The sequence below is a fragment of the Leptodactylus fuscus genome, chromosome 2 (genome assembly GCF_031893055.1).
Source record: "Leptodactylus fuscus isolate aLepFus1 chromosome 2, aLepFus1.hap2, whole genome shotgun sequence".
In the NCBI taxonomy this organism is placed as follows: domain Eukaryota; kingdom Metazoa; phylum Chordata; class Amphibia; order Anura; family Leptodactylidae; genus Leptodactylus; species Leptodactylus fuscus.
Window position 1 is genome coordinate 163,136,008 of NC_134266.1, and position 24,047 is coordinate 163,160,054.

Consider the following 24,047-nt stretch of genomic DNA (forward strand, 5'->3'; position numbering starts at 1 on the left):
ACACAGTCAATTATACACAGAGGGAGGATTGGTGAACACAGAAGGGAAAACTCACACACCAACTAGTTCACCCAAACCTCCCAAAAACCAACCACGGAACTTCCTCTATCCCAGATAACCACCTACTCCTCCTGCTAAGGCCTAGCACTGTAAAAGAGACACTCAGTACAGAACCATGGGAGGCATGGGTTTAAATACAGAGTAGAGACCACTCCTCCCAGGTGCAAATGGGAGGACAGACTAATAAACCAGGAAATAAAGCTGCCTACCAACAGTGCGCGCATGCAAGTCAGAAGGTGTGCACCAATACCCACGACAGGACAACCCCGCAGCGCCAGGATGCCACCCCAGACACCGCGCAGCCAAAAACTCCCCAGGTAAGAAAAATAGAAAGCAATGAACCAAAATACTCCTAATAGGATCCTCCCCTCAAGGAGAAGACTCCGGATTCTCTAGGAGCATCCTTCTTCGGGAACTCCTTGTGGAATTTCTCCACAAGTCTGGGGGCTGACATATCCGACTCCAGAACCCAAGAATTATCCTCAGGACCGTATCCCTTCCATGCCACCAGATACCGTAGCTTCCCCCGGACGTATTTGCTATCCAGAACTCGGGATATCTCATACTCCCCGGACTCAGAAACTGGTGGAACCTTAACTGGAGACGTTCCTTTCTTGGCCTTCTTTAACAAGGAGACATGGAACACCCGGTTTATCTTCCACCTTTTAGGTAGTTGCAGCTGCGCCGCCACTTCATTTACCATCTTGATGATCTTAAAAGGACCCACAAACCTGGGACCCAGCTTCTTGCTAGGAACCTTCAACCTGATATTCTTGGTGGACAACCAAACCATCTCACCAGGGAAGAACTGCAACTCTCCTCTCTTCCTATCCGCCTGGACCTTAGCCTGGTGCGACGCCCGCACCAGATTCTCTCGGATACGGGACCATACCCCTTGCAGCTTTTTAGAAAATAGCTCCTCCTCCGGAACTGGGGAAGAAATGGAAGAAAATACTCCGAAAACAGGGTGTCTACCACCGGAGCAAAAAAAAGGTGTGGTACCTGTGGCGTTGGAATCATGGTTGTTTAGGGAAAATTCTGCCAGGGGGAGAAAGTCAGCCCAATTATTCTGGTTCTCTCGAACAAAACACCTCAGAAACTGTTCCACATCCTGATTCTTCCTCTCTGTTTGTCTGTTAGACTGTGGGTGAAACCCGGAGGAAAACGACAGTGTAACTCCCAACCTGCTGCAAAAAGCCCGCCAGAATTTAGCCACAAATTGCGGACCCCTGTCCGAAACGATCTCCTCAGGAAGACCATGCAACCTTACAATTTCTTTAATAAACGCCTCTGATAGTGTCTTGGCACATGGCAGCCTGGAAAACGGGATCAAATGGCACATTTTCGTGAAGCGGTCAACGACTACCCAAATGACCGTGAAACCCTTAGACACCAAAGGCCCGTGATGAACTCCATAGACAGATGAGTCCAAGGTGCCTTAGGAGGTTCCAATGGATGTAGAAGACCATGGGGATGGGTATGCGACGCCTTGGCTCTTGCACAGACCGAACAATTTTGAACAAACTGCAAGACATCCTTACTCCACCCTGGCCACCAAAAATTCCTAGACACCAATCTCATGGTCTCTGAAACCCCCGGGTGACCAGCAAGAACCGACTCGTGACACTCCCTCAGGAGACTTTGTTGGAGAGTAGTTGGGACAAACAGCTTGTTTCTAGGTATCTTGGAAGGTGCAGCGTGTTGCGCTTCGATCAAGGCCTTCTCCAATTTCGCGCCCAATACTGCTACCACCACTCCATCCCCAAGAATAGTGGCAGGCGCCTCTCGTTCCTCCTCAGTTGACATATACCGGGATAAAGCATCAGCCTTAACATTCTTCGAACCCGGCACATAAGTCACGGTAAAGTGGAACCGCGCAAAAAATAGAGCCCATCTGGCCTGCCGTGCATTTAATCTCTTCGCCGACCCAAGATAAACCAAATTCTTGTGATCAGTAAATACCTGGACTGGCCTTCTGGCCCCCTCCAGGAAATGACGCCAATGTTCGAACGCTAGTTTTATTGCCAGTAGTTCCCTATCTCCGATGTCATAATTCCGTTCAGAGGCAGAGAATTTCTTAGAAAAGAAGGCACAGGGATACGTACCCTCCTCGAACTCCTGAGAAAGTACTGCCCCCACCCCCACCGAGGAGGCATCCACCTCCACTCAGAAGGCCAACCTCTCATCCGGCTGTCTCAAAATGGGAGCGGACGAGAATCGCTTCTTCAATTCTTCAAACGCAGCTAGCGCCTCTGGCGACCACTTAGCACAGTCAGCCCCCTTCTCAGTCAAGTATGAGATGGGTTTCACAACCTCAGAAAATCCCTTAATAAACTGGCGATAATAGTTGGAGAATCCCAAGAACCGTTGGACCACCTTTAGGTTCTCGGGTCGCGGCCACTCCAAGACTGCCCTGACCTTCTCCGGGTCCATCTCGAATCCCTTTTCTGATAGGATATAGCCAAGGAAACATAATTTATTGACCGCGAACACACATTTCTCCAGCTTAGCACTTAATTGGTTAACCCTCAGGAGATCTAAAACCTCTCTCACTCTCTCCCAATGAGTCTCCAAATCCGGGGTGTAAATGAGTATATCGTCCAGATAGACCACAACCCCCCTCCCTATGACAGCACTTAGTACATCATTAATAAAATTCTAAAAAACGCGGGCGCATTGGTTAGACCGAAAGGCATCACAAGACTCTCAAAGTGTCCTAGGGGTGTGTTAAACACTGTTTTCCACTCATCCCCCTTCTTGATTCTCAGCAAGTTATACGTCCCACGTAAATCTATTTTACTAAACCAGCGAGCTCCCGTAATCTGGCTGAATAGATCCGAGATCAACGGGATGGGATAGGGATTCCGCACCGTGATCTTGTTAATCTCCCTAAAATCCAAACAAGGGCGCAACCCTCCATCTTTCTTCTTTACAAAGAAAAACCCCACTGCTACTGGGGACTTAGATGGGCGAATATGCCCCACCTCTAGACTCCCCTCAATATACTCTTTGAGCGCCTCCCTCTCTGGAATAGTGAGATTGTACAACCGTGTCTTGGGTAGCACTGCATTTGGTATAAATTTAATCGAGCAATCATAGGAGCGATGTGGTGGTAATGTCTTGGCTGCCCTTTCCTCAAAGACCTCCCTGAACTCACATATTTCTTGAGGCAAATTGTCTATAGACAAAGACATAACGGATATGGGCAGACATCGACCATTACACCCCTGCCCCCAAGAAACTACTGACTCGGTCTCCCAGTTGATAATAGGGTTATGCTGCTTCAGCCAGGGCCACCCCAACACTACTTGTGCTGGTAACTTAGACAACAAGAACAAGTCAATCTCTTCCCTGTGGCCACCCACAATAAACTCCAGACCCTCCACTTGTTTGGAGATGACAGCTTGCTGTAGAGGGGTCTTATCAATAGCCCACACTGGTATCTGAGACTTCAGGACCAAAGGACTCACCCTTAATTGCTCACAAAACTCTGAGTCAATAAGGTTGACTGCCGAACCACAATCAACCAAAATCCGGCACTTCTGCCCATTTACCCATCCATCAAGGGTCAACCCGGCAGTCTGAGTACAGGAAATATTCACACCTCCCTCCTTAGTAGGTTTTCTCCCTTTACCCTCAATAGACCTGGGGTTAATACTCTCCTTGGCGAACCATTCTCTGGAGGGGCATACCCTTGCCACATGTCCCATCCCTCCACACACAAAACAGCGTACTGTGCGGGACCCTTCACTCTTGGGTCTAGCACTTCGCACAGTGGCCCCAATCTGCATGGGTTGGTCCCCCGGGTCCTCTCTAAAAACAGAGAATTGAGGAGGGCTAACCCCCCTAGGACTCTTGTCTCCACGCTCCCGGAGGCGCCGTCCAACTCTAATTGCCAGCTGCATGGCCTCATCTAGATCTCTCGGAACAGGGTGAGAAACTAGATGGTCTTTAACCTGGTCCGAGAGCCCTGTCTCAAACTGACTAAGTAGAGCGGGGTCATTCCAGTGTACTTCTGCTGCCCACCTACGAAACTCTGTGCAATATTTCTCTATAGCGTGATCCCCTTGCACCAAACGTCGTAGGTTATACTCAGCCGTGCGTACCCTGTCTGGGTCGTCATACAGAAACCCCATTGTGGAGAAAAACGCCTCTACAGTTAGTAAGCAAGCTGAGTCGGCTGGTAACGAATGTGCCTAGATGAGGGGATCATCTCTCAATAAAGTAATAATAATCCCAACTCTCTGTACCTCAGAACCGGAGGAAAACGGCCGTAGCCGTAAATACAAAAGACAGTCCTTTTGAAATCGGAAAAAATCTGACCTCTTACCTCGGAAGGGTTCAGGTAAGCTGACTTTTGGCTCCAGAGGCCAACCCACAGGGGCGCTACTCACCTGCCTCTGTAGGCCCTCCACCTGAGAGGCTGTGTGTTGAGCCAACTGCTGTAACTGAGATACGTCAGAAGCTTGGATGGCATCCACTCGTAGCTTGATCCCCTCCATCTCAGTGGAAATCTGCTGCACCGCCTGGTACAACTGTTTCAGGTCCGCCATAATGCAAACGAACCTTTTTTTTTTTTTTTTTTACGGCTGAGTGTACTGTTATGTCAGTCCAAGTAGCTGCAACGGGGCTAAGGAATAGCAGTGCGAAATCTCACCCTGCACTACTCCCACTAGCTATCCCGGTCCCTGCCTCACGGGTGTAGGTCGGCTGTTCTCAGGCTAAGCCTGACCCCGACGGCTCCTCTCTCACTGATACCGTAGGCCTAGAGGGAAGTGGGAGAAGGAATGCCCTATAAGATCTCTAGGGACTGGAGACTAAAGGGGGTCACCCCTAACGAACAAGTGAAGCTGCTACTGACAGGGACTGACAAGGATGTGCGCTGACTAACAACACAAGCAGCACACAGGAAAAATGTGGGAAAGGATTTCCCCAAACCAATATGGGAAGGAGCCATACACTAGGAAACAAACACAGGGAAACTGAGAAGAAATCAAAGGATAAGGCAATTCACTCACACAGTCAATTATACACAGAGGGAGGATTGGTGAACACAGAAGGGAAAACTCACACACCAACTAGTTCACCCAAACCTCCCAAAAACCAACCACGGAACTTCCTCTATCCCAGATAACCACCTACTCCTCCTGCTAAGGCCTAGCACTGTAAAAGAGACACTCAGCACAGAACCATGGGAGGCATGGGTTTAAATACAGAGTAGAGACCACTCCTCCCAGGTGCAAATGGGAGGACAGACTAATAAACCAGGAAATAAAGCTGCCTACCAGCAGTGCGCGCGTGCAAGTCAGAAGGTGTGCACCAACACCCACGACAGGACAACCCCGCAGCGCCAGGATGCCACCCCAGACACGCGCAGCCAAAAACTCCCCAGGTAAGAAAAATAGAAAGCAATGAACCAAAATACTCCTAACACAAACCCCTTCGGCACCCCTTGAGGTGTATAGACAACTTCAAAAAAAGTGGATAGATCCAGCCGGTAAAATGAATAAGATGTAACTTTTATTTGTTCACAACATGGTAAAAAGTTCAACACAGCCCATCTGATGCGTTTTGGATTGTATCCTTAGTCATAGCTAATCTGAAACGCGTCAGCTGGGCTGTGTTGAACTTTTTACCATGTTGTGAACAAATAAAAGTTACATCTTATTCATTTTACCGGCTGGATCCATCCACTTTTTTTGAAGTTGCTTATCCACTCATTAAAGGGAACTTGTTATCACATATACAATCCCTAAACTGCTGCAATAGTGTTGGTGCGGATATAGTTGTTTTTTTTTTTTTTTTTTTGCAGAAAAACTGTGACTAAATTATTTTCAAACCAAAGCTTAAGAATGTAAAAGCAAATTTAAAGTTCTGATGTCGTCTTCTAAAATGTATCCTAAGTGTAGTTTGGTCTTATAAAACATATGTAATGAGTAAAAATCACATATGTTGAGCAGTGATACAGGGCACCAACAGTTCCAGTAAATGTGACCAATGATCTAAGATTCTTTTTAACAGAGAGCAGTAAAATTAAAAGGAGAACATATTTCTTTCCATTGTAAACTGACACAGAGACAGGCCTCTTTTCATTTCTATATAATCAGAAATCATTTTCTTTCAGACTCCCAGTAGATCAGACATCCATATGTACAGTACTATTAACTCATACAGTTACTGGATCAAGAAAGGATGGATAAAATGTATTTGTGTCCTGTGCATATGTGTCCATATACCTTATGTAAGCTTGTAGCAGTCATGGGAACACATTTTTTTTCTAATGTAATACATTTAAAATATAGAGAATAAATAACCAGACAAAAAACATGCATACAATATAATGGATAGTGATTATAATGGTACAAATCCAAGAGACGCCATCAATCTGCAGCAACTGTACTCCTGTGATTTAACCAAAGTGAATTTATCTCACCATAGGGTTTTATGGGGATTGAACTTTGTTTCAGTTGAGACACAACAGTTCCAGAAATTGTGACAGTATTATGGCTATGTGAGATTGGCCATATAAAGTAGCATGTTCTGCATTTGTAATGTACTTTTGAAATACCATGTATTAAGTATAACATGAGCCAGTCTTTGATGCAAGGGTTATAACTTTTGGAATATTTTCTTAGAAAGTTGTGTTTCTAAGAAGTTGACAACACTTTAAGTTCTACATGTCCTTTGATGGTGACATTAAAGCAGATTAATTTGTGGCAAATTTTAAATTTCCTTCTTCACTACTTATTTGAATAAATATTCCAGGAACATGAATATCTATCCTAGTATGGACATTTTACATAGCACAGTCATTTTAGAATGCTATGATCTCTCAAATGCATACACGTTTGAAGCATAACTAAACGTTTGAACAACATTTGGTTGTCTGTCAGAATGTGTATCATTAATAAATGTCATATTATACTTTATTAACAAATGATCATTGCTTTCTGTGAATTCCTGCATTTCTTTATTCCTTTCATTGTTCTTGTACTGAGAGCTTTACAAAGCATTTACTAAGTGTATGGCTCTTACATAATGTGAGGAAGATGAGGAGGGGGTAACTTCAAACCTTTCCTATGACACCAAGATTGCAGCTCTACCTGTAAACCTTCCAGAGATATTACCAGTTATAAACACTATTGAGATTGGCATGTTTATATGCAGCTATTCCCAATCCCAGATGAGTTTTAGAAGAGACTCCCCCTTCACCTTGAGCTTCTCTGCAGAACGCACTCCTCCCACCTAGTGCAAGTGAACAGATTTATAGGGTAATTTTTTTGGGGGGAAAATTAACAGTTCAGATGAATGTTAGAAACTTTGTAATATCTTATCAGAGGTGCCCTTATCTCCTGTTGTCAGCTATTGTCTTGTCTCACAAAACGCTGTCTTCACTGCAGACAGGCTCCCGTCAAAGCTATGGAGAGGGGAGGTTAAGGAGGAACAGAAAGGTATTTCAAGCAGAAAGAAGAAGGTGTCCTGGAGCAAATTACAGTAAGGGTAAATTCACAGATGGATTTTTGGAATCCCCCTCAAAAAGTGCTTCCCAACTCTTCTATTCATATCAATGTGGTTCAGGCAGATTTTCTCCTCTAGCTGATTTTTTTCTAGCTGATTTTTAAGAAAATAAAAGGCTCCTGCCCACATGAAGAATCAGAGCTAAGTCACTTTTAATTTTCCAGAATCTGTATCTTTTGAATGAGTGGACGGATTTTAAAAAGATAAACACCGAATTGTCCAGGGGAGCAGAAAGAATCAAAGTATGTGTTTTATCAGTGACGTAACTGCCGGGGTAGCAGGGGTAGTGGCTGCCACAGGGCCCGGGACATTAGGGGCCCGGCAACAGCCACTACTGCTGCGTTTTTTTCCCCTTTACCAGCTGGAGTTACTCTTTTAAGACCCCCGAGTATAATGATTGGAGGTCCAGGAAAGGTAAGAGAACATAAAAAACCATGTTGTTTACCTTTCCACGCTCCGGGCAGGTTCGGGCCTACTTCTGGACGCTCCCTGATGTCTCATGACCCAAGACGCAGGGCTATGTGACCTCCCCGGTCATGTGACATCCAAGACGTCATTAAAGAAGGCCAGCACCACTGAGGTCTGCAACAGAGCTGGAGATAGGTAAGTAACATTGTTTTTTTTTCTATGTATCCCCCCTGGGTCTCCAATTATTATACTCTAGGGTCTGAAAAGACCTGAGTATAATAATTGTTCATAGGTGTCCACTATGGGGCATAATAGTGTGTGCAGGGGTTGCTAGGGAAATAATACTGTGTGCAGGGGCCACTATGGGATATAATAGTGTGCAGGGGCCACTATGGGGGATAATACTGTGTACAGGGACCACTATGGGACATAATAGAGCGCGCAGGAATGCAGGGGGAGGTCGGTCGGGGTCTTCAGCGGGCTTCGGTCAGGGTGGGGGGCCCCCATGTCAAAAGTTCGCCACGGGGCCCCGCCGGTCCTAGTTATGCCACTGTATTTTATATAGCATTTTCTACCTGGTGACAGATCCTCTTTAAGCTCTCAATAGAAAAATAGGAGAAAGGATTTCACAGAAAGGAGTCAAAATATATTCCTAAAGTTAATGACTTATTAGGATGTACAAGGAGGGAGATTGTGCACATTGGGAGGAGTGTAGAAGTGGCACTCACCAGTAATAAAAAAATAAATAAAAAAAGTTCATTATTTCATCCTTATTCAAAACAGCCTGGCATAATGGGAGAGCTGACATGTACAGGTGATGGGATGGCTGTTTCACATGTACCAGATGCTTTCGCTACCTCTGCTGTGGAACACTGTCAGTGCACCATGTGTTAACCTATTTACCTTGTATATTAGTTATTTAGCGAAGCACCAACAATGTTTACATTAGGCAACTCCATTACCTTGGCTCTTCATAACACAGTCTATGGACTTGAGTATGAATGGCATGTAATAAGAGGGGCAGTAGGAGTAGTCCTAGTCTTTTTTTTGACAAATTGAAATTAATTTCCTATTTGCAAATACAGTGTATGGTCACTAGCTGCACAAGTACAGCTTTGATTTTTTTTTTTTTATTAAATATACAAAAATTTTTTTTAAATAAAAGTCTAATTCTGCCATGTATAATATGCTCTAAATAATATTGAATTCACACTGCTGCAATGGGAACCTGTAGGATCATAAGAGATGTAGGTTAATACTTACTCAAGTTAAATTTATATTTTATACCTTGAAATTATATTTTGTAACAATCTCACAAAAAAGGCTAAAATAGATTTCGAACTACTTATATGTCAATAGTTGCTAAAATGGTGATAAATAAACATCCCTAATCAATGAATGTTTTATGAGTGTCATCACAGTAAGCCAGTGTGGAAACATTTACCACAACTGTGCTTTATTTTACACTAATATATTTTTCCAGGATGGTATACTATGAGCTGCTCATCCCAGGTAATCCTTCGTAACCTCAGCCGCCTAAGAAAATCCACCAAAACATGTCATTAGTGGTTAACCACTCAAGTGTGTTAAAACATTTGAGCTTGATTTGGAATGGTGCAGCTACTCAAGCATTAAACCCACTGGGCTTGGATCCCAATGTCTGCAGTCTAAGGGTGCATTCACACTGAGTAAACGCTAGCTTATTTTGTAAAGTAAAATTACACTTGTAAATTTTGCTATCCCATTGACTTCAATGACATTTTACAGGCGTATTTTTACAGGCGTATTTTTACAGGCGTATTTTTTACAGGCGTATTTTTACACTTGTAAAAAAATATCATTGAAGTCAATGGGATAGCAAAATTTACAAGTGTAATTTTACTCTACAAAATAAGCTAGCGTTTACTCAGTGTGAATGCACCCTAAAATACTTAATCTAAGAATTGACTGATGTTATGAAAATATTTCTCACTTTTGTGAAACAGGATATTTACCTTCTGACTTTTCTGTCATTTTGCCTGATGTTGAAAATAAACACAATTTACAACATTCACACTTAAAGGAGTTGTCCAGGATTTGGAGCAACCTATTGTGAGGCTGGGATAGGTGTAAAAGAAAAATTAAAGGCTGTGCTACTTTGCTTGCTCCTGGCTCCCTTTCAGTCGGGGGACAGGGCTTGCAGTGCCAGACATTGTTATTAGTGGCCTTAGAGACCAGTATTCTAAGCAGTTACACCTCACCGATTCTGTCAGTGTAAAACAAATCACTAGGGACAGGTGAGTATGCCTTAGTTTTTTCTTTTAAACCCACCTCGGCCACCACACAATTTGCTTCAAATCTTGGCCAAATCCATTAAAAGGAGATATAAACATTATGGGGGAGGAATGGTCCCTGCTTGGCAACCCCTTCTATGTAACAAAATGGAGATACACTATGAGTTTTCATGTAATTCTACATTTTCCCTGCACTGACCATTACAGGGGAAGTGCTTGACTAGTCATGCCAACTGTTTGTGGCCACATTGTGTGTGAAAAAAGGGCTGGCTGAGGTCATGGTTTCAAGCTGATGAAATGTTGGATGAAAATAATCAATGACTTAAAGCACATAAGTAAATGATCTAAAAACAGTTGAAAATGGAGGGAGATTAATTTTAAGCTTATGTTCTGTATGGTTGTAATATCCCACTATCTCCATCTTTCTTGAATTAGCATGCCCAAACACTCCACTAGCTTTTGGCATGGGGTTTAGAACTGTACAAAACCTGCCAGTGTTGTCACCCAATACACCCAATATACCCTGCTTTGGAAGGTACAAATGCAAATATCCCATCAGGCTCCATTGTCCCATGAGATAAAGCTCACAGAGGAAAATCCCTGGGAGAGTAAATCCTCTATGCCCCAGGTGCATGGTATACCATAGCATCCCAAGTGTTGTCTCTTCAGGACAAAGAAGGTGACTCACGAGGGATTAGTGTCAGTGAAGGCAGTGTGATGGAGGAGAAAGGCCACTCGGGATAGTATGTGTTTCCATAATGGACGAAGAGCACACTGAACCACGAATCAAAGTCATGGTGTCACTATCAGATGTATCCTGCTATGATTGATAGGAGCAATGCAAGTAATCCAAAGTATCACCTTCATTCTTGGGAATTACAGCAGCCTTGCTACTACTAGAGGCACTGCCAAGACCATAACAATTGTTCAAATTTCAGATCTGAGTGTGAAAAGTATCAGATCAGAATTTAATGTAATGCAGTATAACGTAGGAAATGAAGAGATACAATTTAAAGTGTTGTCAAATGGTTTTTAAACCATTTTAGCCACTGTATTTTTAGCATAGAATTATGTGATTTTAAAATGATTTACATGTATACGTAAACCGCTCACGTACTGTTTTATCACTTTATTACAAGCATAACCCTGACATGCCAAATAAGCAGAATGCCAGATCTGCATTTTTACTACTGTATTAAGAACAAGCCAGGTTTTTTATCTAGTGATTATTCTGGATTTACAAACATACAAGAGAACTTAGAAAAAAAGGTTAAGTTAGGGTAAAGATACTTTAAGACATCTTAACAGAAAGGGGAAGGCATTTAGATTTGTGCTAAAGGCACCCATGTCCTTTGATTTGCTGTCTGGGCCAATAACTGTAAAATGACATGACCCTGACCAGTTTAATGTAGTTTTATGCTTCCGATAGAAAAAATACCTACTGTGAATGTGTGAAATCATAATCTCAAAGGAAAGTGTGGCTTTAAGCCATTTTAATCAAAGTAGAATTTCTTAAACATATAGTAACTAGAGATGAGCGAACACCGTTCGATCGAGTATATGTTCTATCGGATATCAGGCTGTTTGAGATGTCTGTTTCCAGTCCAACACCAGGTGGCAAACTCACTAAAAATTTGATTCCCCTCCCGCCTTCCCTGGCGCTTTTTTTTGCACCAATAACTGTGCAGGGGAGGTGGGAAAGAAACTACAACAACGGAGGCATTGAAAAAAAATCGGAAAAGGTAATTGGCTGGCTAATTCAGGTGACCTCCAATTTATACGAACAGTGGATTTAATATTCGGTTCATATGAGACTGTAAACTATGTGACTGTGAGACAGGGACAGATGTACTGGCAGGGTTAGCTAGGGATTACCTTTATTTAGATGGGAATGTCACTCACCCAGCTCTTTGGGGCTCTATCTGGTCGGGATCCCTGTCAGCTTGTGATATGCGGGAGCTGACTTTTTCCCATGGGAATGCATTGACCAGCGTTGATTGGCCGAGTGCCATACAGAGTACAGCATTCGGCCAATCAACGCTGGTTCTGCCGGAGGCTCGTCTGTGAGGAGGCGGAGTCTAAGATCAGACCAGAATGGAGACTGCTGAGGACTAGAGTTGAGCGAACACTGTTTAGATCAGCTGATCCGAACAGCACGCTCCCATAGAAATGAATGGAAGCACCTATGACGCCGGCCGGCCGCTGGCAAAGTCAGCGCCACAGGTGCTTCCATTCATTTCTATGGGAGCGTGCTGTTCGGATCAGCTGATCTAAACAGTGTTCACTCATCTCTACTGAGGGCCGATCTTAGACTCCGCCTCCTCCGGCAGAACCAACGTTGATTGGCCGAATGCTGTACTCTGTATGGCATTCGGCCAATCAACGCTGGTCAATGCATTCCTATGCTGAGATGTAGCAGTGCTGGCCATGCGCTGAGCTCAACTACTCTGGAGATGCAGCCGAGCTGAGCGCACAGCCAGCACTGCTACACCAGAGATGAAGCAGAGCTGGCTGTGCGCTCAGCTCGACTACTCCGGAGATACAGCCAAGCTGAGCATATGGCCAGCACTGCTACACCAGAGAACCACTGCTACACCGGAGAACCGCTGAACCCTGCTGCACACTCAGCTCTGCTGCATCAGAGATGCGCTGAACCCTGCTGCACACTCAGCTCTGCTGCATCAGAGATGTGTTATGTCAGTCCAGATAGCTGCAACGGGGCTAAGGGATAGCAGTAGGGAATCTCACCCTGCACTACTCCCACTAGCTATCCCGGTCCCTGCCTCACGGGTGTAGGTCGGCTGTACTCAGGCTAAGCCTGACCCCGACAGCTCCTCTCTCACTGATTCCGTAGGCCTAGAGGGAAGTGGGAGAAGGAATGCCCTATAAGATCTCTAGGGACTGGAGACTAAAGGGGGTCACCCCTAACGAACAAGTGAAGCTGCTACTGACAGGGACTGACAAGGGTGTGCGCTGACTAACAACACAAGCAGCACACAGGAAACATGTAGGAAAGAATTCCCCAAACCAATATGGGAAGGAGCCATACACTAGGAAACAAACACAGGGAAACTGAGTAGAAATCAAAGGATAAGGCAATTCACTCACACAGTCAATTATACACAGAGGGAGGATTGGTGAACACAGAAGGGAAAACACAAACCAACTCGTTCACCCAAAACCTCCCAAAAACCAACCACGGAACTTCCTCTATCCAAGATAACCACCTACTCCTCCTGCTAAGGCCTAGCTCTGTAAAAGCGACACTCAGCACAGAACCATGGGAGGCATGGGTTTAAATACAGAGTAGAGACCACTCCTCCCAGGTGCAAATGGGAGGACAGACTAATCAACCAGGAAAGAAAGCAATGAACCTAAATACTCCTAACAGGATCCTCCCCTCAAGGAGAAGACTCCGGATTCTCTAGGAGCATCCTTCTTCGGGAACTCCTTGTGGAATTTCTCCACGAGTCTGGGGGCTGACATATCCGACTCCAGAACCCAAGAATTATCCTCAGGACCGTATCCCTTCCATGCCACCAGATACCGTAGCTTCCCCCGAACATATTTGCTATCCAGAACTCGGGATATCTCATACTCCCCGGACTCAGAAACTGGTGGAACCTTAACAGGAGACGTTCCCTTCTTGGCTTTCTTTAACAAGGAGACATGGAACACCCGGTTTATCTTCCACCTTTTAGGTAGTTGCAGCTGCGCCGCCACTTCATTTACCATCTTGATGATCTTAAAAGGACCCACAAACCTGGGACCCAGCTTCTTGCAAGGAACCTTCAACCTGATATTCTTGGTGGACAACCAAACCATCTCACCAGGGAAGAACTGCAACTCTCCTCTCTTCCGATCCGCCTGGACCTTAGCCTGGTGCGACGCCCGCACCAGATTCTCTCGGATACGGGACCATACCCCTTGCAGCTTTTTAGAAAATAGCTCCTCCTCCGGAACTGGGGAAGAAATGGAAGAAAATACTCCGAAAACAGGATGTCTACCACCGGAGCAAAAAAAAGGTGTGGTACCTGTGGCATTGGAATCATGGTTGTTTAGGGAAAATTCTGCCAGGGGGAGAAAGGCAGCCCAATTATTCTGGTTCTCTCGAACAAAACACCTCAAAAACTGTTCCACATCCTGATTCTTCCTCTCTGTTTGTCCGTTAGACTCTGGGTGAAACCCGGAGGAAAACGACAGTGTAACTCCCAACCTGCTGCAAAAAGCCCGCCAGAATTTAGCCACAAATTGCGGTCCCCTGTCCGAAACGATATCCTCAGGAAGACCATGCAACCTTACAATTTCTTTAATAAACGCCTCAGATAGTGTCTTGGCACATGGCAGCCTGGAAAACGGGATCAAATGGCACATTTTCGTGAAGCGGTCAACGACTACCCAAATTACCGTGAAACCCTTAGACACCGGAAGGCCCGTGATGAAATCCATAGACAGATGAGTCCAAGGTGCCTTAGGAGGTTCCAATGGATGTAGAAGACCGTGGGGACGGGTATGCGACGCCTTGGCTCTTGCACAGACCGAACAATTTTGAACAAACTGCAAGACATCCTTACTCCACCCTGGCCACCAAAAATTCCTAGACACCAATCTCATGGTCTCTGAAACCCCCGGGTGACCAGCAAGAACCGACTCGTGACACTCCCTCAGGAGACTTTGTCGGAGAGTAGCTGGGACAAAAAGCTTGTTTCTAGGTATCTTGGAAGGTGCAGCGTGTTGCGCTTCGATCAAGGCCTTCTCCAATTTCGCGCCCAATACTGCTACCACCACTCCATCCCCAAGAATAGTGGCAGGCGCCTCTCGTTCCTCCTCAGTCGACATATACCGGGATAAAGCATCAGCCTTGACATTCTTTGAACCCGGCACATAAGTCACGGTAAAGTGGAACCGCGCAAAAAATAGAGCCCATCTGGCCTGCCGTGCATTTAATCTCTTCGCCGACCCAAGATAAACCAAATTCTTGTGGTCAGTAAATACCTGGACTGGCCTTCTGGCCCCCTCCAGGAAATGACGCCAATGTTCGAACGCTAGTTTTATTGCTAGTAGTTCCCTATCTCCGATGTCATAATTCCGTTCAGAGGCAGAGAATTTCTTAGAAAAGAAGGCACAGGGATGCGTACCCTCCTCGAACTCCTGAGAAAGTACTGCTCCCACCCCCACCGAGGAGGCATCCACCTCCACTCGGAAGGCCAACCTCTCATCCGGCTGTCTCAAAATGGGAGCGGACGAGAATCGCTTCTTCAGTTCTTCAAACGCAGCTAGCGCCTCTGGCGACCACTTAGCACAGTCAGCCCCCTTCTTAGTCAAGTCCGAGATAGGTTTCACAACCTCAGAAAATCCCTTGATAAACTGGCGATAATAGTTGGAGAACCCCAAGAACCGTTGGACCGCCTTTAGGTTCTCGGGTTGCGGCCACTCCAAGACTGCCCTGACCTTCTCAGGGTCCATCTCAAACCCCTTGTCCGATAGGATATAGCCAAGGAAACATAACTTATTGACCGCGAACACACATTTCTCCAGCTTAGCACTTAATTGGTTAACCCTCAGGAGATCTAAAACCTCTCTCACTGATTCCGTAGGCCTAGAGGGAAGTGGGAGAAGGAATGCCCTATAAGATCTCTAGGGACTGGAGACTAAAGGGGGTCACCCCTAACGAACAAGTGAAGCTGCTACTGACAGGGACTGACAAGGGTGTGCGCTGACTAACAACACAAGCAGCACACAGGAAACATGTAGGAAAGAATTCCCCAAACCAATATGGGAAGGAGCCATACACTAGGAAACAAACACAGGGAAACTGAGTAGAAATCAAAGGATAAGGCAATTCACTCACACAGTCAATTATACACAGAGGGAGGATTGGTGAACACAGAAGGGAAAACACAAACCAACTCGTTCACCCAAAACCTCCCAAAAACCAACCACGGAACTTCCTCTATCCAAGATAACCACCTACTCCTCCTGCTAAGGCCTAGCTCTGTAAAAGCGACACTCAGCACAGAACCATGGGAGGCATGGGTTTAAATACAGAGTAGAGACCACTCCTCCCAGGTGCAAATGGGAGGACAGACTAATCAACCAGGAAAGAAAGCAATGAACCTAAATACTCCTAACAAGATGTATCAGAGCTGAGTGTGTGCTGAACCCTGCTGCATACTCAGCTCTGCTGCATCAGGGGTCAGCGTACACTCAGCCCTGCTACATCTCTGATGCAGCAGAGCTGAGTGTGCAGCAGGGTTCAGCGCACACTCAGCTCTGCTACATCTCTGATTCAGCAGAGCTGAGTGTGCAGCAGGGTTCAGCAGTTCTCTGGTGTAGCAGTGCTGGCCGTGCACTCAGCTTGGCTGCATCTCCGGAGTAGCTGAGCTGAGCGCACGGCCAGCACTGCTTCATCTCCGGTGTAGATACATTTATGCAGGGTGGGGAGGGTGCTCAGTACCTGTTTACAGATATTGAGAACTCCTTTAGTAAGTGTATGGTGGTGTTTGGGGGCAACTGTGACATGAGTCAGTTTCTGGGCCCATTGGTGGGTCCTTCAGTCCTCCAAGGGACCAGTCCAACTCTGCATTTAACCAAGCCAATAAAGCATACATTGATATACTTTATGATTATGATTCTCTTAGCATACAGAGACAAAACTGATGTACAAACATACATTGTGAATTTTATGTTTTTTTCAGTGTCTCAGGAGTGTTAATCCTTAGAGTATGCATATATTTTAACCCAACCAATACAACTGAACACCTTTATAATGCAATTAGACAATGTGTACTTTATTATGTATGGCATATTGTTTTCCATGATGTCTTTCCATGAGGTTATATATTAAGTAGTCTACAGTCTATGGACATGATATTGCAGATTTAAGTAAGTACATATGTTTGCATTTAAAAACAGATGTAGTTGTTAAACATCTTGTTTGAAGAATGGTATATTGTTCAGTATGACAGTCACTTGAGATACTGTATGATGTCAAGGCTGAATGGCTATAAACATTCTTTTTTCACTCCTCAGATCAAGGTAACAGCTGCTAGCCACTGCTGCAGTCCAGGTGGTAGTCATAGTGTGAAATGTCACCATGACTTTCAGGCTACTGCTTCCATTTATTGGCCATGCAGGGGAAGCAATAGTGAAAAATTGAAACATCAGTCTATGAAACACTGTAAAATCTACAGCTATGACCGTCACAAGGCGCTGGTCTGCTAGGCATGATCCACTTTCCATATAGAAAAATGCGGAGAAATGGCTGTCTAGGATCAAGAACAACTAATGAAAAGTTTTACATAAAAACATAAAAGATTTTTACCTTATTTCCAAAAATGGAATTACTATTAGAGATGAGCGACAACAACAACCCATAACATTCACACATTTATTGTGCCCCCTCCCTCACACTCAAGCATTCACTGAGTGATCCCCTCCTATCCACTCATGCATGTTCCCTACACACCAATCATACATTTATTGAGGCCCTATTCCTCTTAACATTTACTGAGAGACCCCCTCCTCCAACTTATACCCTTACTGATAAATTTTCCCACACGACCCATGCTAAGTAAGACTCTGATCACTTCATATTTGAGAACTTCCTTTCACACTTGGAAAAGCTTATACCCTGTATACCCTGTCTGTATTGATGGCCCCCATTTCACACAGTATACGCAAAAAAGGTCATGATCTTGGCATATAGCTATTGGGGCATACACAATGCTAGAGGGGATGAAGATACTGAGAACATACTCAGTAATATGCAGCACTGATTGCTGGACACATGCAAAATTTCATTGAAGGAGCCGTGATGTAAGCTATTACCAGGAATATGTTGGGTGGGCCCCCAGAACAAGTTTCATCGGTGGGCAAAAGGCACATACATACATACATACATACATACATACTCTAAGGATTAAAAAATAAAAATCACAATGTAAGTTTGTTCATAAGCTTTGTGTATGCTATGAGAAACATGAGCTATTCAATGTATGTCTTCAATTAGTATAACTAGTATTTCTCTGAACCATTAACAATCAGCAATAACATTTATAAGCAAATACACATTTTTATTTCATGAAAATCCCAGCTTGGCACTTCTCATTTTTAGTTTTTTTTACCCTGATTTTTTATTGTGAATATCTTATCTTAAAAGGCTATAAATTTATTGGCTAAAGAAGGTGCCATTTGGCAGTAAGAAGGTGTTAGAAGTGCTTCACTTCAAAGCAATTCCGATCCTTGCAGCTTTAATTATTCATAGTAATATGAAAATGATTCTTTTAGGAGAGTTTTATTTGCCAGTCTGCTACATTTAGAAAAGAAATTCTCCCATATCAGTGATCTGCCAATGGAGGTTGTATGTATCACTGACTCATCTGTGGACAGCCCCCTTGGAAGCTTTCACTGCAGTTCATTTGGCAAAAAAGTAAGATTTTGTACATTTATCTTACATAGGAAACTAAAAAAAGGGAACCTGTCATGTTGAACATACAGTATGATCTATGTTATAGTGCAGGAGAAACTGATTGGTATCTCACTAATTTAGTTTCCTTCTCATTCCAAGCTTAAGAAGTTGAATATTTTATAAGAATTAGACAACTTATTTAAGTTTTTATGGTAGAAACAGTTCTAAATACATTTTAGTCATGTTCATTTTAATTTGTTGATATCTGTATCTGCAATTTTTACAATGGTCACTAATAGAGATGAGCGAGTAGTACTCGATCGAGTAGGTATTTGATCGAATACTAAGGTATTCAAAATACTCGTACTCGATCGAGTACCACTCACTGTTCGAATGTAAAAATTCGATGCAGAACCAGCATTGATTGGCCGAATGCTATACAGTCGGCCAATCAACGCTGGTTCTTCTCCTACCTTTAGAAGTCTTCTCCGTGCAGCGTCCCCGCAGCATCTTCCAGCTCTTCATTCACTCTGCCAGGCATCGGGCCTGGGCAGAGTCGACTGTAGTGCTTGTAGTGCAGGCATGCGCAGTCGGCTCTGCCCAGGCCCGATGCTTGGCAGAGTGAATTGAGAGCCGGAAGACGCTGCGGGGACGCTGCACGGAGAAGACTGCACGGAGGATCCAGCCCGACCCTCACTCGTGGACTTGGTAAGTATAATTTGATCCAACGTTGCCTACCCCTGAAACAAGCATTTTCCCCCCATAGACTATAATAGGGTTCGATATTCGATTCGAGTAGTCGAATATTGAGGGGCTACTCGAAACGAATATCGAACCTCGAACATTTTACTGTTCGCTCATCTCTAGTCACTAATCCTTAATATTTGTTAAGGAATTGCTAGGACAGCAATTCGCCAATAGCTGTTGAACCCTGGTATGGGACACAAGAGACAGTGAGCCCTAAGCTGAAGCCCCCCACTGTCCCTTCCTATTGCCAGGCCCTAGGAAAACAAAAAACAGAGACAGCACCGAGCTGCATATGGTGAGGTACCGTATGTTAGGCGGAAATGTATGATATGAGAGCTTCTCACCTTGAGAGGTTGTATCAAACAACCAATTATTAGGCTTATGAACCGCTTAGGGAAGGGGGGGTTCTACCCCAGGTAATGAGACGGCAGGATCCGTACCACCCTTGGTGTCAAACAATGTTGGATATGGACCGGAAATCAAAGAGGATCACCGCGCTCAACCAAATGGTATTCGGATAATTCTTTAATTCAGAAAGATAGAACACAACGCGTTTCGGGCCCAACGCCCTTTTTCAAGTGTATAAACAGTGCTGTGCTGTATTATCCATATAGTGGGGAAGGTAGCTCAGTAGGAGCAGGGGACCCAACCAATCAGAGACAGGGACACAGATCTTGCAGCAAAAACTTTCGTAAGACAAGGCTCTCAGTATCAGGACAGACTCAGCCACTTCCTCTCCTCCCAGGATTTGCCTTGTACGAGTATAATACAGTACAGCACTGTTTATACACTTGAAAAAGGGCGTTGGGCCCGAAACGCGTTGTGTTCTACCTTTCTGAATTAAAGAATTATCCGAATACCATTTGGTTGAGCGCGCTGACCCTCTTTGATTTCCGGTCCATATCCAATATTGCCAGGCCCTATTCTATGTAATAGGCAGCAACCACAAAGACAGTCCCTTCCTTTATAGGTGAGACACAAAACGCAGACAAGACGGACAACAACAATGGGAGGTCAGCTAGCCAGGGTTTGGTAACAGTAGAGCAATGCAGTGCCAAATCAGAGTCCAAAGAATAGTCAGTAGGGAAAGCCAGAGGTCAAGAATTAGAATACAAGCAAAACCAGTGACAGTAAGGAGCAAGTACACACAAGACAATAGCAAGCACTGGCGTGAATGAGAGCCAAGGCTAAATAGGGAGGAAGAACCCGCCCTGGACCTGACAGGAAGGCAGGCTGTCAATCACAGGCAAGACAAAATTTAAACACTTAATGGACAGAGGCAACAAGGGCAGAAGATGGGGGTGTGGTGCAAATACAATCACAGAACTAGAGCCGTGTTCACACAGTGCGACCAAAAACTTTAAGCCAAGAACCCAACTGCACACTCCTCCTGCGCCGCAGCACGCGAGCAGAGGTTGGTGCAGTGACCCGAACAGGCAGAGATGTTACAATATGCTGAGGCTTTCTATTCCATACACTGTATACTGTTCTGTTCACCTTTCAACAGCCATCTCATTATAGGTATATACAGGATAACAATGGAAGATAACACTTCTAATATAGGATCCACCATTCCCATCAGGTAAATAAATAAATGAATAAAGTTTTGCTCAATCCTAAAAATGTTTACTGTATATATTGTAATAATTATCTTTATCTTGATGTCTTAACACCTACACCTAATATTATATGCCACAGAAAGTGAAATAAAGTTGAATGAGACATGAGGTCTCATCTGTTTTGTGATTATTGTGATTATTATCTAAGGTTCTTTGCAAACTGAGGAATGATTTGATATAGTCAGTGTATCTAAATGAGAGCAGCTTTAAAAGCTAACTGATAAAAGCAAGTGAGTGAGCTTGCATGTGTTTTGATTCTAAGTATGCTTTTGTCTTAAAGATAATCTTTAAGACCACCTCCAACAAGTCCAATTCTTTCATTATTACATAGTTGCTGCTCCACTGATTTTGGCACAATTGGGATCTTTTCTCTATCCCTCATCATTCCAAAGCAAATGCTGTTAGTTTTGGTGCCAGATATGCTAGGGAGTCTTTGTACTGTCAGGAGGGCGGTGTCAGACAGGTGCAGGAAAGGGGTGAAATTCTGAGCTCTGACACTAGGGGTTATTAGGGGAACAAAGAGGGCAGTGGATAACAAAGCCCAGGCTTGTTGAATGATTTGTTGCCTTCCTAGTGCTCTTGTTCAACACATTAGATTGGGTTGATAGATTTCTGGGAGGGGCTGGTGAGGATCTAACAGGAAGACTTCAGTTCTTTTCTGAACCTTGTGCCTTAGGGTAAATCGTGGTTATCCATAGTTATGGGTGGTGTTGGAAAGCTGTCCATGTCTGGTCTGTGTGGCTCTTATTTTTGTTTTGTTTTCATATGTGTACTGATAGTGCATCATTTATTAGAATGTGGACAATGTTAGGGCACAACTTTATGAACATGCGATTATATAACACTATGTTCAATGCATGGCATTTTTTATATGCATTGAGGAATTCACTTTTGATATTTACCCAACATATATTTATATTGATGCACTCATGATATGATCTATATCTTAAGGTTCCTAGAGGGTCGGTTTTAATCTAGATGTGATGTGCCAATAAAGATACTTTGTATATTTTTCCTATATTGGGTAAAGCATCTCATATATATGTATGCAATTTTTTGTTGTTGTATATGTACTTAGCATACACAAGATGGCCCCCTCATTTTATAATATACGGTAACTGCTATTCCTTTTGTTTTGATATTTTTTAATGCATTGTACTACCTAGCTGGTGTAATGCATTACTCTAGCTGTCATTTACTGACACTATTCTGTTAGGCCTTTAAGTTTTTTTTAAAGGGGTTCCAGTACCTTCCCTCCAAAACCCTTTCGATGCAATGTCCTCAAAGGGAAGGGAACATAGAGTAATTGAAAGGAACATAGAGTAATTAAGACATTTTCAAAAACATCTTAAATATGGCCAGTGAAAAAAGATGAATAAGCATGTTAGAAATCATAGAAAACCAAAGTGGCTAAATGAAATGGTAAGGAGTGCAATGAGGGCTAAGAAGTAAGCATTTAAAGTACTAAAACAAGAAGGCAGTGACATAGCATTAAAACATTATAAAGAGAAAAATTAATTTGGCAGATGTATTAAATGCTTTCTTCTCTACTGCATTTACACAAAAAACACAATGACCAAAGATTGGGGTAATGCAAATTCTCCATTAGATGTCATGTGTGGCGCGGCCTCCAAAAAACTAAGATAGACAAATCGCCAGGACCAGATAATTAGGTGGATTGGAGAACCACAACATATTAACAAACCTGGAATTATTCAGTTTAGAAAAAAAGACGTGTACGGAGAGATCAATGTACAAATACATGAAGAACCTGTATAAAGACCTTTCTAATGTTCTTGTTATACCTAGGCCAGGGACAGTGACAGGGGGACAACCTCTACGCCTAGAGGAAAGAACATTTCACCAGCAACATACTGTAGAAAGAGATTCTTTACTGTAAGGCTACAGAACTCACTGCCACAGGATGTGGTGATGTGGATTTATTGTGCAAGTTCAAAAAGGGTCTGGATGCCTTTCTTGAACGGAAAAATATTACGGGTTATGGGTTTTAGATTTTGGTAAAGACAAGTTGATCCAGGGATCTTTATGGATTGCCAGATTTGGAGTTGGCAAGAATTTTTTCCCCCCTGAAATGGGGCAATTTGCATCAGCCTCATGAGGTTATCTCATGCAGGATTATAGGATAAACTTGATGGACCTGTGTCTTCATTCAACCTCATGTACTATGTAACCGTACTTTAGGAGAGAATACCGTGCTAAACTTTAGAGGGATTTATTTAATCACCCAAAGGGTTTTCTAGTATTATTATAATGAGCTCTACTTCCTCTTTTCAGACAGTGACATCACATCCATTGGTCCCATTGCAATACTGCAGCTCAGTCCCATGCAAATGAATGGGACTGAGCTCCAATACCAAGCATAGCCACTATACAATGTACTGTGTTGTGTATCATAGTCCTGGACAACCTCTTTAATATATGTCTGGTACACAGCAAAGTATGAACCACATTTGTGTAGAAATGATATTTAACAAAAATGGCTTATTAAATTTATTACATATGTTTTACAGTGAGAAATGGTATTTTTACAAAAATATTTGTTAAGTCTTTATTATTTGTTTATGAATTTTTTTTTCATTTTCTAAAACTGAGTTGATTTATAATCTGCACATATTTCTAACCATAGAATGCCTGGAAAAAACATCTGAATAATCAGAGCTGTATTGAAACAACATGCTTTGGAGTCAGACCGTATTAGAGAAAAGGAGCTCAAGAACTGTACCAGACCTCTGTTCTGAGAAAAGCTTGAAGGCAGAAAAAATGTCTTTGACGTCCAAATCTGTCATTGCAGTGTTTATACTCGTCTCGTGAATTTTTACTATATGTCACTGTTTGTATTAAACAAATGCAAATATAATAATTTATAAAGACAGCTGTACTGGCCCAGCTGCAGCATGGATATAACGTATATGCCATGTATCATTACAGTATATATTACATGGCGATATTCATTTTTAACATTTAGTTTAATACAATTCCAAATCAGTAACA

General features: G+C 43.4%; 1 protein-coding gene across 18 annotated transcripts in view; it reads right to left on the bottom strand.

Moving 5' to 3' along the window:
• ABI3BP (ABI family member 3 binding protein) overlaps positions 1-24,047 on the bottom strand; it is a 277,686-nt gene that overhangs the window by 185,690 nt on the left and 67,949 nt on the right. The window lies entirely within an intron of this gene.